General features: G+C 40.7%; 1 protein-coding gene across 1 annotated transcript in view; it reads left to right on the plus strand.

The window, feature by feature from the left end:
* Nucleotides 1-15,020, plus strand: part of LOC103148377 (transmembrane protein 132C-like) — a 77,468-nt gene that overhangs the window by 35,019 nt on the left and 27,429 nt on the right. The gene's annotated exons all lie outside the window — the stretch shown is intronic.

Raw genomic sequence — 15,020 nt, forward strand, 5'->3', positions numbered from 1 at the left:
TATATGGTTCTTACATTTTCATTAAAGTTATCAATAAGTCATGGTAGTGCAAATTGAGACAGTCTGGGCTCCTCCACCTCCCCCAAGACCTGAAGAAATTCACCACTCTGCCAGAAACGACCAATAAGAGCCAAGTGGAACGTCCTAGCGCTGTCAATAAGCCTTGTGAGTGCGCTGCAAAATGTGCTAATGGCAGAGAAACAACTTACCGTTCCAGGAAAACCATGTGTGCAGATTCTGTGGGAATAAAACAACGCTTGCCTCGTTGGCAAACTCAAAGGCCAAGACAAAACTCGGAAAGTTGGAGGATTGTTTGAAATCCGTAAGGCGAGTTGATGCAAGAGAGATTTGAGGGCAAAGCCAGAACAGACGCCTGTCACCAAACCTTTATCTTTAAGCTTAGCTTCTGCTCCTCTTACAAAAACATAAAGATACCACTTGAGGAAAGAACAACCTCTTAGACTGTTTTACTGGAGCACACCTCCTGTAAAGCAGTGCAGCATTTGACAATTCGAGAAATATTTTCAAGCAAAGCTTAAAGGTTTCTATCATTTTAAAGCAGTGTGTACTGTGCTGTGTGTAAATCGTGCTGTACAAATGAACTTGCCTTCCACTCAACTTCCCATTGACATGCTTAGATTTTTTTTAGCTCTGACCTTTTGTGAAGGTTGTTAGTGTTTACAGGACAGCTGTCAATTCAGCACCCTTCCCCATAATTGTGCAAGTCATTAAAAAGCCATTGCACAACACTGAAATGTTTTTCTTTGGTGGCGACTGTAATATTGCAAATTTTCATGAAAATGACAAAAATAAATGCGTTGGGAATTTAACATTTATATTTTGTTTCCCTGTTCTCTCATATTTTCATTCTATTGAGATGCACTTGCATGTTTTCCAACGTTAGTTTCCTCCTGCGTGTGTTTTTACTCTTCCCTTTTCTTTCACAAGCAGTTTCCAGAGGTGCACAGCATCTCCTGGTTCAGCACGTAACACACACACACAAAAATACTCATACATGAAGACACATTCAGGACTCATTAACTCTGTCCATCTCCCTCGGTCCTCCTTTTTCTTTACACACTTTCCCTCTCACCCACGCTCCCACTCACACACACACACTGACACATGCTTAAAGTTTTTACAATCTGCATGCCCCAATGTGTGAGAAGCACACAAGCGAGAAAAGGGAAGGCTGAATTAGATTACTCGGGATCACTGTGGCATGAAAAGCCGCAAAGATAAGGTCCTCTCCCTCCTCCCTGCAACACTCCTCGCAGATGGAAAAGAGGAAATAAGGTAATGTAAAAGCAGAGCCGACATCCCCCCCCCACACGTTTACACACACACACACACACACACAGATAAATCAGCCCACACCATCACCTCCTCCAGAGAAAACATGTTCCAATTCTGATACAACAGGTTTTCCTGCACACAGACCTGAAGTCTGTAATGGGAGTGCTGAAGATAAAGAAGTCTCACTCTTGTTTATAGAATATTTTATACTTGCCTACCTTTTAATGAGGGTTGTTGAAATAAGAAGTGGGAGACCTGCCACAGTGTTAATCTCTTAACACAAATGCTGAGGCATGTTGAGTGAGCTTTGCTTTGCGTTCTCTTTACAAGAACATCAGAAGGAAGTTGGCTGCATAGCCCAGTTCGCTCTGGTAATATAAGGAGGAAACGTTTCCAGATTAAAGTTTTCAATAAATGAAGGTTTCAGCTCAGGAAAGCGATCTGTATGTCATTACGTAAGCTAATGTTGCGCAGCAGCAGCACATCCGAGAGCGTGACGCTTTAAAGGTAAAATCCAACTGATTGAAGTTTTCTGAGTCTCAGTTTGTTCGACATGTGAATGAAGTTGATTTATCCCTTTTGGCGAAATTTTCGCTTCGCCGGTCGATCCGGTGAAAACACCATGAGGCCGTCGGATTCCTGCAGCCCGTTTCATCTCGGGGGTGGAGACAAAACAGAAGGAGATAAAACAGGAAGTTTAGCATGTTTGAAACTCGCCTAAAGTTGCAAAACCGGGCTTTGAGTTTATCATGTCGAGTGCCGTTTGGGATCCACGGTGTCAAAAATACAGCACATTATACTGCATTTCCACACTTATGGTCTTTACATTATTCCTGGCAAGAAACGTGTAAAAGCTCTTTAAATAAATGTATATTTTCTTGTGGTATTTACATGTGAAAAATTTTAAAAGTATCCAACGTTTTAGTTGAGTACATCGAGAAAAATCTCTCATTAAGAAATAGATGTAAAGAAAAAGAAATGCTGGTGTGACAAATACTGATTCCCCTCCGATGTTAAATTATTTATATGTGGTCTGTGACCATTTCTTTTTCTTTTTTTTCAGTCTCTCTGGGACATCCAGAGCCTGGAGTACTTTCCTATGCCGTCTTATTTTCAGCTCAGCCCACAGGTTTCCTACAGAATATCGTACAGTATTTAAGTCGGACATATCCATTAAAGATCATTGTTTTTGATAAACCATTTTGATACTCAACAACTTCAGTTTATACATAAGTATAAATATAATACACAAAATTTCCTGATATTTCAAAGCTTTCATAATGCCGTTTACTCTAATAAGCATCACAGATCCTCCTCTACCTGAGACGAACTGTTTTCCACTGACATTTGGCAACATCCAATTGGCATTTTTACTTTTGTTTTTTCGATAACTGTGGAAGAGTTTCGTGATCAATTATGCTGACAGAAAGTAAAAGCGATGGAAAATATGAAAACAGATGAGGAAAGGGAGGCAAAGCAGAAAAAAAGATTCACTGTCAGTGGAGCGAAGGGGTAATTCTGAAATCTTTCTTTTTAATCAAGTTAACAGGACATACTTCACAGAGAATGCTGAGGGCATCTGTTGACACAACTCCGTCTTTAGAAAGTCTGCTCATCTGTAATTAGCTCTAATTAGTCTAATGAGCTCCTACTAAGTCTTATCGCAACGTAAAGGCAGCTGTAATCGGGTTTTGACCCAAAACCATTTCAAAAATTAAACGAAGGCCTGCACCTGACTACATCTCTAAAGGTTACAGCGTAATGAAGCTAATGACTGTTGGTAATGGGAAGTTTATTTTGGGTTTGATCACATTTACGGTCGATTACTTCAGCAGATTCTCCGACCCAAACCCTGTACCCCTTTGCGGCACGCTGTAAAATGTTGCGGCCTTGCCGGAATAGTTTATTATTTAAAAAAAAGGCTTTTTATTGCACTACAGCAGCAAAGTGATAGGCTCCGCCACGGGTAACACTTGTGGGAAAGCAGCAGCGTCCTTCTGGGAGAGAAGTTTCTTTTTTTTTCTTTTTTAGCTCTCTTTGAAGAAGGTTCCTCCTGTGTGTTGTCACATACCCACATGCACTGGGAGGGCTCAGAGCAACCGCTCGCCACTTTGTCACCAATTTCAAACTGTGAAGCAGAACTTTTGCAAATGCAGCAATTATTTCAAAAGCACCAAATGAAAGGAGTAGTCAAGAGTTTCAGCGAGTTCAGAGTGAGAAAATGCCTCTGTCAAACTGCATCCCCGCTTATGTTTCTTCCTAAACTGCCTTTGTAGATTTGTTCCTTCTGTTTTGCTCCTCCGTGATTCCTTTCACTATTTATTTTATTCCCCCCCCCCTCTCCCTGTTTTGACCCAGACAAACATCCATTAGTATATTAAAAAATGTAGATTAATTGCCTCCCTTATCAACCTCTCCCTCCCTCGCTTTGTTGACATTCCCAATTTTTTTCACTTGAGCTTCGAAATAGCAGCAGACGAGACAGAGAGCGTGTGTGTGTGTGCGTGTGCGTTTTTTTTTTGTTGTTTTTTTTTTTGGGGTCATCTGGAGATGGATTTTAAAGGCAGTAATTGGATGCCTGAGAAGATTTTCCCACCGCAGCAGGAAGCTAGTTCATTATCTTTTAGCATTGTAAAGTAATACGCTGCTGTCCAGGCTGCCCTCGTCGTCATTACCCATGCTGTGGACGCCTGCTGATGGAGAGGGAGCAGGAGGACAGGGGCATACATCATATCTTGACTCATCAGTCTTCCCGTTCCAGGCGAGACACCAAACTGCGCTCGTTCGCTCGCACGCCCACATTCGCAGGCATGGAGATGAGGAGAGATGAAGGCGGCGGTTTTGTATTCACGTACTGCTCCGATGTATTGTGAAACAATGCATCATCACCCTGGCCTTCTCAGGCCACTTCGCCTCTAACATGATAAAGCCATCAATCAGCATTGTCCAATGAATGTTTTACTTTGCTCTTTTCCATTCTTTTGGCCTCTGACGCCATGCACATCTTCTCTGCCGGGCAAGTAAAATGAGGAGGACCATTCATCATCGGACGTGAGCGCTTACAGATGCCAGATAATACTGTAGAAATGCGTCCCGGGCCTTTTTTTTTTTTTAAATTTTTTTTAACTATTTATCCCTCCGTTGCAGGCTGAAACACTTTGAATTTGGCCACTGCTGCTGAACACCTCCAGCCCCTCCCACCTCACTGCGTCCTGGCGCTTTAATGAAATGGGATCAAATCTAGCATATTTTATTCTTCACACTGAATGAGTCACACAGTTTACAATGAAGGGCTGACGGATGGACCACAAGTGTGAAACCATTAGCATTATACTACAGAGGCTGATGATGAAGTGGTAGCACTCATTGAGGCTGCCGCCGTATGTGCATGTGTCACCTTCCATGTAATGCTAATTAGGACAACAGATTGTGACAAATGCCTCTCTAATCCAGAACATGATGGCTCTCTTTGAGGCAGTGTGTCTTAAAGGGATCGCTAGTTTTGAAGCAAGGCTCTGTTAAAGAGGTTATTGACAGTTCATACCCAGTTGCCTTGCAGAAGCGATCCAACTCTGACTACTCATTAATCCTTTAAAAAGTAAATTATTTTACCGATCTCTTGATTTCAAAAGTAGCAACGTAATATTGCAAGCTACTTTATTAGTTAAAATGTGATTATTGATTGGCCATGGTAGTGTGTTAGATTACTCTGTACTGAAGAAATAGTGGCCATATTGGAGTAACACGTTACTGAGTAACATTACCCATGTCAATGTTCATATTTTACCTGTCATGTAGCTTTCCTGGTGTCTCAATCTATTGTAAATCCAGATTGAGATTGAGGTTTACTGCCAGCCCAAGAGGAGCCAAAACTGAAACAGACTCCTGTTGTCTTACAATGACTCCAATCTAAAAAACAGCAACAACAAAAAAACCTCACAGTAGTTTAGTAAAGGCTATTTTGGAAACATTAAACCATTTCCACATTTGCAGTAAGTTGTTATCTTTTTAAATAGCCAATTATTTTTGTGGGAAATGGAGGTTGGAGGCCTTGCGCCACCCATAATCTTCCTGTGTGAAACACTTGCTGATGACGGAACATGTAAAGCATTTCTTGTCAAAGTACGGCTCTTAGACATTGTTTTGACTTTTAACGCTCTACCACTTCTGTTCTTTGCACATATTTCACAGGTGAAGGTTATGGGTCACCCACTGCCTCCTCTCTCAACTTCTCAGGTTAAAATGATAATAAAATGCCTTTGCATGAAACACAACTGCAGTTGGCAACAGATGAGCAGCTTGTCTGCTCAGGTAGAGGCTGTAACTAGCTGCTTGGCAGTCTGACTAATTAGCAGCATAAAGATAACATCAAGTACTGAAAGGCGACTACTTATTTTTGCATATATTTATGTTATTTTTGATTAACTGTATGCATCAAACTCAAAATTATAACTACATCTATATAATAATATAGTTATTCTAATCATTTATATATGTTTGTGTGTGAAAACTTCTGTGCAATTGTTGTTTTTTTTTCTTTTATAATTTAGGCGTCGGAGTTTCATTCCGACGCCTAAATTCTTATACCCTTATAATAGATCCTCACTTCAACTATCACTTCACGTCCAAGTGTCAGAAAAGCACCTTTCTGATGACAGGATGCTGGAAAAGAATCGTCAGGACCCACTTGTTAATTTCCGATGATGGCACACGGGAGAAGTGGAGAAATGCGTGGGCCGTCTTGCATCGCCGCTGCACATGGGGAGGTGCTTTCACAAAAGGCAGACACTCTGAGGTTTAATGGCAAATCCTGTGTCACTCAGAAAGACAGCGTGCTCTGAAATCCTCCTCTAATTGAAATACCATAAGTGAGTGGGACGGTTTTGTTACCTTTCAAAGCTCTCTCATTACAGTGACACTCAAACAGCCTCTGTCACCATTAAAGCAGGCAACCTCTCCGCGGTGCTCCTGAAAGCGTCTTTACAAGTGAGGTCGAATTGCTTGTTTATGGTGTCTTTGCATTCCCCTGAAGATGACCTGAAAAGGATAGCGTTATTCACACGCAAAGCGCCGCAGTTATGTAAAAGTTTGTTTTATGCCTACACAAAGTGGCTGGGAATGTACCCAGTGGAACCACTTATGTTTTAGTTTCTCTGACTGAATGCTGCGAACCTTCCTACCTCTCCAGTCCTCCAAAACGATTCGCGCAGTAGTGCAAAGGCACAAAATGCGTGGAGGGTTTTTAAGACGACATCTAAATGACGTTGGCTTATTTCAATATTCTGACACTCTTCTAGTTACGTCGGCTTCAGTCCATTTCTTGTAGGCCGAAAGGGGAATGGGCACGTTTTCCTGACACAAGTGGGCTGCCATCAGGGTGGCCATGTGTACTGCCTGTTCTGCGTCCAGAAAACGACGGCTGGACTAAGCAAAGCCAAGCAAGCTGGCAGCATGAATCTGGATTTTAGAGAGGTTAAGAACCGGGAGAGGAATCACGGGGTCGTCCCCCTACAGGCATGGTTGGCTGTAGGTGAAGAACTCTCCATCGATTGGCTCTATGTGACAAATACCGGCCTGAAATTAAGCAGTGTGGCACTGGCTGGCCCCTCTGGCGCTCTGCCGTGTTTTCAGAGAACAACAGCAGAGGCACAAGCGAGGGGTTGCTACGCCGGAACCAGCATCGCTCAGCTTGCCCATCCCAAAGCCCCCCCTACTGGTGCGGCGAGGTGGCTTATTCCCCCATGCCTGGCCTGGATTCTTTCGTAGCTTCATCTTACTGCTATTGAAATACATTAGGGACATTCGTTTTCCTTCCCGACCCACTGATCTAAATGTATCACCACAGTAGTATTCCTAAGAACTGTAGGGGATTTGTTCTATAAACTTATAATACAGTACTTCCATGCTCAGTCATGTTTTATTCAGGAGCTTCCTTTCAAAAGATGGACATGCAATTCATGGCCACTGGGCTCCTGAGGGTGGCTCTGTCCCTCCAGTGCCATCCTTCAATAACTCATAAGTTTTGACGCTGCCAGTGCAGACTCTGTAGTCGTATGCTGATGTACTTTCTAGGTCAAAATGACAAACTGGAGATGAATTTAGATACAATCAATAAGTATTATAACGGCACAAAGCTTTATTGCAGAGATTATCTGTCTGCTGTTGTTTTCTTGTGCCCTGAATAAAACGTGGCATGCCATTTGATAAGCTTTTTGCATCACTGAAGAAAAAAAAAAGAAAAAGAAAATCATGTTTCCAATTAGAGATGTAGAGTAAGGCATCAGGAACAAATTATCATGTACTTATTATTTGTGGTGGGATTTGTCCTGTCAGCAGCATGTCACTGTGACACTTCCCCAGAGTCAAAGTTTTCCCATAAATCATGTGCAACTCATACATAATTTACAGTTGAGAGCAATCCAGTGTGACTAAAACGTTAATACTCCCCATGAACCGCCGTGTCGATTGTCATGCATAGCTGTGCGAGCAGCTTAGATGATGTTGGGGTTGTTTTGAAAGTTGTGAACGCAGTATAAATCCGTGGTTCTAATAAAACTGTGGCCCTCTGACCTCCGTTACCGACACTCAAAAGAAGTTTTGTGATTAGTTTTTTTTTTTTCCTCTGAGGTGCAAAACAAGCATATTTACTGCGATGCGTTTTTTAAGATAACATTGAATCAGAAACATGAGGTGGTGTTTTCTACATGTGTGTTTAATTTACTCCTGAATACCAAAGTTGGATCTGGGAATGATATTAAACCTTTTTTTTTTCACTTGTTTCAATTCCAGTTTTCAAAATCGTGTGATTTGCTCATCAATATTTATGTGGATTTGTTAAGTGGTATGGAACCTAGTAATGTTTTCCTCTGTAATCTTTTTAAAAAGTTTAGCAACATGGTCATCGAAAGAGCTTGTATATGACTGAGTGTGTGAACGATGCAATAGGATAAAAATAGTCAGAAGTGCAAATAAGAAGCTTCTAAAGTGACTGTCAGTAAGGTTGTTTTCATGTAAGTTGGTCATGTTGGATTTTAAGGTCATTGTTGTTCGAGAAAACTGAATTTCTTATTGAAAAGTCCAACTTCTTTGGATCGTTCTCTTGTTCTCTTAATTTCTCCAACTACAAACTTCAACTTTTAAGTAATCAGCAGTAATAGAAAGACAGTGTTTAAGCCTTGTTGCATTTTTGTTTTAAAAAAGTCAAACCAGGAAATCGTTTACTGAAGTGGCAGTTGTTATAAAGTGTTTGATAGCCACAGATATGAATCATTCTGAATGACTCAACACCAGCACTTTTTATTTCACAGTTGTTGTTTTTTTTGAAGTATTTTATTTGCCATGCCCTTTGGATGCACACTGGCCTGGTCGTTAAGTGAAATTCCAGGAAAAAACAACATTGCGGGAATGTTTCACAGATTTAATATTTCATTTCTTTCTGGTGCATTTTTTTGTTGTTGTTATTCAGACCTTCACCTAGACGGTTCGATTGTGCATTTGCATTTGGCTTTGTTTTTCAGACAAAGTAAAGAAACTAGTTAGCAGCAAGGACAAATTGGAGAAAAAAAAAACACACTGAAATTAGAACCGAGTATGTAAAACAGAATAGTATGCTTACTATCCACCAGATTGGAAAATTGCCTCGAACAAGGTCATGTCACATAGCTGTCCGTTTTTGTTTAGGTGGGAGGATTACTTCAGTCAGTCGGGGCAGACGGCTGTTCACACTGAAACAGGTTCTTCTGAAGTTTCTTCCTGTTAAAGGGGAGTTTTCTTCTCCGCTGTCGCCACATGCTTGCTCAGTATGAGGGATTGCTGTAAAGTCAACCATTGCATGTAAACGACGGTCTAGTGTTGCTACATGCTCGTCCAGGAGGAGTGAATGTTGCAAGTCTATTTATTACTCAGTCCAATCTGTTTGGTTTATAAGGAAAACTTTATGAACTGATTTGAATAATGAACTGAACTTGACTGCATTGTTGGACGAATTGGATCAGCTGGAATGAAGTCACCTTTTTTTTTAGTAAAGTGCCTTGTTGTGACATGTTGTGTTAGTTTTTCTCACGGCTGTGAAACTGTTGAGTCTCACAGCATAAAAACAAACAGCAATTTTGGCACCTTCAGTCACTTTGCAGATTTCCACCTAGAGGACTGACAGTGACTGGGTTACCCTTTCTGCACAGTGTCTTCATTATTGACTGAGGTACCAGATAATTAGGCCCTCAGCACTACTATTTATTCTTAGTTGCCAGCTCCTTTTGTCCTCAACATGACTCCTCATTACATCTTCCTTTAAAGTGAGTAGATCAACCATCAAAGCAGCCATGGAGGTAATTCTCCTTCTGCCATTCTTGACCGGCAGTAATGAGCAGATCAGATTGCTGACCGTCGTGTACCTCAGACAAGTGGCCGCGGCCGAAAAGCACTCAGAGGTATGTTGAAAGGCAGCGAGGCGTGGCGGTGGAGTGGAGAGGTTTTTGGTCCCAACTCCCTCCGCACCCTCCACCGCTTACACTTCAGCCATGTCCGTTCCATCAACCAGGAAGAAACAAGGAAAAGGAGAGAGTAAAGACAGGCGAGTAACTGGCCCTTTCTTAGGGAGCGCGAGAGCGGGAAACCAAGAGAGGGGCACAAGAGAGAGAGAGACCCTCATTAAAAGGCTGTGTCTTTGCTTCACAACCATCCCACCACTTCAATGCGCTGTCATGCAGTGATGTATCGCTCTGCATAGTGCTACCAAGGCCTTTATTCCCACTCTCCTCCATGTTTCTCGGCTCTATGGCCAATTAAACGCCCACTGGAATCGAGGGAAGGAAGTTTCACGTTGAGCACTGCACAGAAAACTGATGAAAGGACATGTCTCTTTTTGTCTGCTTAATAGCTTCAGGACACTGAGTGGCATTTAATGGCAAGCGCATGAATCACGAGTTACAAACTCCCACTTTAGGTTCCGGATTTGTGAAAATGTTTATCTGACACATAAATGTCATGTAGGACAGGTTAGTTGACTATTAGCATAATTCATAGTGGCCCTTCAAAACAACAAGACCTTTACTTAATAACTTTATATTGGTAGTGCAAACATCTTGTCAGGTTTTTAGAGAAGATCACAGAATCTCTAAGTTGTGCTTCATGTTAGCTTTGAGGTAGCCACGGCAGTGGCTGATACGATCAGGTGCGCAGGGAGCTTCACCTATGCTTTTCCAACATATTTAACACACAGCCTACTCTTGTTGCAGGACACACGATGCAGTCTCTAAAGTCTCCTACTCGCCGCGCATTCGACCCGTTTGTTTGGCAACACGGGGTCAGAATGTGGACGCGTCGGCGCGTTTGTCGAAGCAGAATCCAACGTAACAGTGGGACAGCCGGCTTTGCTGCTTCTCATTCTGCCCATGTCACTCAGGCTGACACCATAAATCTCACTTATTTTCAGATCCAGCCGAGACATGGGGAGAAATTACGGCCCAGAACACATTACCAGCCACAGCGGCGTGCTGAATGCTAACAGAGAGATCTTTGATAAAGCAGACAGGCAGTTCTCCCACAGATTATTGAACAAAAGACCCCTGTCTCCAAAAACTGGAGATTGTAAGGTTTGCTTCTAAGCAGAGCACAAGCACCGGCATCAGCAAGAGAGAGCTAAATTTATTTTAAAAGTTAACGAAGGCATTTTTTTTGTAATATTAAGCAATATTTACGTGGAGCCTACGAAAAAGGACAAACAAGTAAGTAAAAGGGGCAGTAGACACGTGTGCATTTAGATTTTGTCGTGCTGTTTTTGTGACATTACTCCTACAGATTATTTGGGAGCTGGTGTCATGTTAGATTAGACTAAAATGTTTTGACTTTGAGGCATAATTTGGAAATCATGCTTCAACTAGATTCCAAAGAATAACGTTATGACCCAATCTTTTTAAGTAGCTTACTGGAGAGAAGTGCAACGCTAGTTATTTACCTTGCAGCCCTCTCACCATTAAGCATAAATGTCCCCAACCTCTCTTTGAATTTTATTAAGCGAAAATAAAACATGCTGGTGGTTAATACATTTGGCTGGAGGTCCAATTCTTTTCAGACCCGACCAAGAAAAACATTTCCCAAGTTTAAACGATTGGTGGGAGTATTCCTAATGTTACTTCGAACCACAAGATAAACAGCTAGAGCTACAAATGCTGTAAGGATTCATACAGTTTCTCATGAATCTATTTTATAGAGATCTTTTGTAAGGACTGCAGTATCTCTACTGAGCCGCTGGAATCCCTTAATGGTTGATGTTTCTCTCTAGAGACCCGCTAAATATGCCACACTGCACCAAACTGTACGCTGTATTCAAGAGCCGATTCATTAAGAATCCATGATTGTCACAAGGGTTTGCATGGATTATTAATCGCCATGTTAATCTTTGGAAAATTCCTATTATAATAAAAAGAAAAACGATGTAAAAGAACAATGTAAAAGAAAAATTAAAATCTGTTAGAGGTGTAAATATAATAAGTAGTACATATGATTTTGTAGTTTGTTGACAAGGCACAGGAATTTTTTAGTAACTCATATTGAGATCTGACTTGCTTTCTATCTTTTAATCAGAGAATAATGTGACCACTGGATTTATCATCAGACGTCAGAAGTGAACAAGATCACATGTTTGCTGCAAAGGACGCCTTTCTGAGCACCAGATGAAGTCGTCATCAAACACTTTTAAAATACCGCAGGAGCCTGAACAGGACAGCGGACTGTTCGTTTTTGGTCAAATTTTAATTTGGGGCCTGAAACACATTTCAAATGCTGATCATATTGAAAACTCATCAGGCTCTGGGCAAATTCTCCTACTCTCAAAAGCCCACACTTCATTGTGTCTCTATTCACACCGCTGTAAGCTTCTGATTTGCACCACTGGTTTCCATTTTGTGTTTAATTGTGCTGTCTGTGTTTAAGTGTGTGGACCACTGATGCGTCGCCGTGGAATCCCGCTGTGGCTTATTACTGCCAGGCTCCGCTATCCGCTGTCCCTAACCTGCTGGGTCATTTCCAGCTGCTGTAATCTAACATTAGCCTCAGCTTTCACCGGGTCCCAGCCATTTACCCCGCTATATATTATAGATGACCCCTTGGAAATGGAAGAATCCCAGCAGACATGGAATTAATTTACAGCAGTCCTCAGTTTTAAGGAAAATTGAATCAAAGTCAGTGCCGCAGACGGAGAGGTTTTATGTTGCTCCATAACACTGTCACAGTCTATAAAACTTGAATGAAAAGCTATTTGATGATTAAGTGTTTTCTTTTTTTTTTTTTTTGTTATTCGTTGGTATCTCTTGGCTTTCCTAATAATAATCATTTCACTCTAAAGTCGCAAAGTCTCCTAAAGCCGAAGCTTCTTTCAGTCGAACCTAATCCCCATTTCTTTTTTTTTTGAATGAATGAATTTCATTTGCAAGCTCACAAACACAAGGTAAGTCTTTAGAAACTGAGCTGACAGCGCGCGTTCATATATATTGTGGGAATACGCGACGTGAAGTCAGTCACGTCTGCACTCATCAGGTTTCGTAGGAAAACTCTAAACACATGTGACGTTTAATTCTGCACAGATCCCTCCACTCCAGAGGTAGATCCTTCTTTTTTTTTAATAAAAGAAAAGGAAGAAAAAGCTGACAATCCTCAGTACTAGCATGGCTTCGACACAAAGGGGATGATAGAGGAGGGAAAAAAGAAAAAGGATGCCTTAGGGTTCCTGACTATTGAAATGAAGGATATCGGGGAGAGGAGCTTTTGTCGAAGATTGCACCAATAGCAGAATGAGAGCGGCTCACAATGAGGAACTTTTGTCAGGCTTTACAATTAGATGAAGTGAATTTAAGCTCACCTGTATATGGAGTCCTGTTTGCTGTATAGCACAGCCATTACAGCTGTCCTTGGCATCAGAAGGAGCTATTTGCAGAGTTTAGTGTCAGCATAAGTTCAGTACAGCTTGTATAGTCCATCCATTGTGCATTGGTGAGCTTACAGCGTGAAAGTTACCTGGAAGTTACCCTAATTGATCCCAATTACCGGCACTGACAGAGGCGTTGTGTGTTGGTGGGTGTCTGTAAAGAAAGAAAAAAAAAAAGGTTAAGATTTCTGTTCAGAGTAATGAAGTGAACTTAGGAACCACAGATGTCTGGACCACTTAGGTCAATTACAGTCTCCTGCGGTGCAGGTGAAAAATTGGTGGATGTGAACTAATTGGGCATTAAATAACAATATGCACATAAAGAACAAATGTGTATCAGAAGCATCTGGTTCACTTATAGTAAATTCACAAAAGCTTCTTGTTATATTTCTGCATCATTTTTAATAGTATATTAAATCATCAAGCATTAAAATCCTTGATGATTAACTGTTTATGCTATTAGCTGAATCACAGACAATCCAGATCTAACAGGACACCAACAAGAGTTTAATAGTCTGCTTGTTATTTTTGACTCATTCTGAAACACCTTCTAAAACATAGAAAACAATCCACAATGTTTTATTTGCATTTGAACACAAATCATCCATCCAGTCATTGAGCCATGAGGCCAGCCAGCTGTCCACTGATTACAGAGAGTTTGGTACAGATCATTTTCAGCATTTGGTTTTTTGTTATTTTGCCAAATTGTTTGATTGATCCAGCCTGATCCAGAGTACTGAGTTGAATTTGATGATGAATCTGTGGAGGAAGCTGAAGATTAAGGCGATGGCCCTGAGGTCTTCCAACCAAAACACTTGGAGCTCGTCTCTGAAGATAAATTGTCAAAATACCAGTGAAAACATACCGACAGCTCATCTGCAATTAGTTTGAGTGCTGATCATGTTTAGAAATAGTTTTTTTTTTCAATGACTATTGAAAATTGTGTAAATGATGTTTTCTTTGATGATTTATATTACAAAATCGATACATGAATAAATACATGTAGCCTCTATTACTACACTTTTAGAGGTGATATGTTACTGCATTGAGGTGAGATGTGATTGAATACATAATTTTGATCATTTAGTCTACATATTACAATTATTTTATTGTTGTTTGGGGATAATAAAAAAAGTACAGGCAGTTTAATGCACTAGTCATCTAGTATAATCCTTTGAATACTTCCTAAGTTGTTTTACATCACAATTTTACTTTGTTAGAAATGCACATTGAATATAAAATTTGTTCCTCAGCAAAGTTGATCCAATCGCAGGGTTGAGAAAATTAAGGACAGAATTGATTGAAAAAGGAATTTCAAAGCCACATGAGAAACGTCACCTCTGGCAGACGGAGACTATCTGTAAATAGAAATCTTGTAACAACAAGCAGGATCCAGCGAGGCACAAATAGAGAAAAGGCTGTCAGCAATGACAAGCGCTAAACACAGTAAACCAAGCACTATGCACCGTTAAAAACAAGAAGATACAACGCATAACGTGGCAATCTCAGGGAAAAAAATAAATGAATTAAAAATAGGTGCGTTATGAAAACATAAACAGAGAAATCTGCAGTGAACAAAGAAAGAGACAGAATTCAATAAAAACAGAAGATTTACTTACAGGACAGGTAAATTTTTCCAGCTAAAGATAACATGGATGAGAAATAAGCATTAAATAAAAAATAAAAAAAAGATGAAGATGAAATTTACCAAACCAGAAAGCAATTAAAGTCATTAATGGAAAGAACAAAAAGATAAAAATCTGTCATGAAGCGGTTGTGGTGGTGAGGATGAGGACGCAGG

This window comes from Poecilia formosa, unplaced genomic scaffold, assembly GCF_000485575.1.
Source record: "Poecilia formosa unplaced genomic scaffold, Poecilia_formosa-5.1.2 Scaffold204, whole genome shotgun sequence".
Lineage (NCBI taxonomy): Eukaryota > Metazoa > Chordata > Actinopteri > Cyprinodontiformes > Poeciliidae > Poecilia > Poecilia formosa.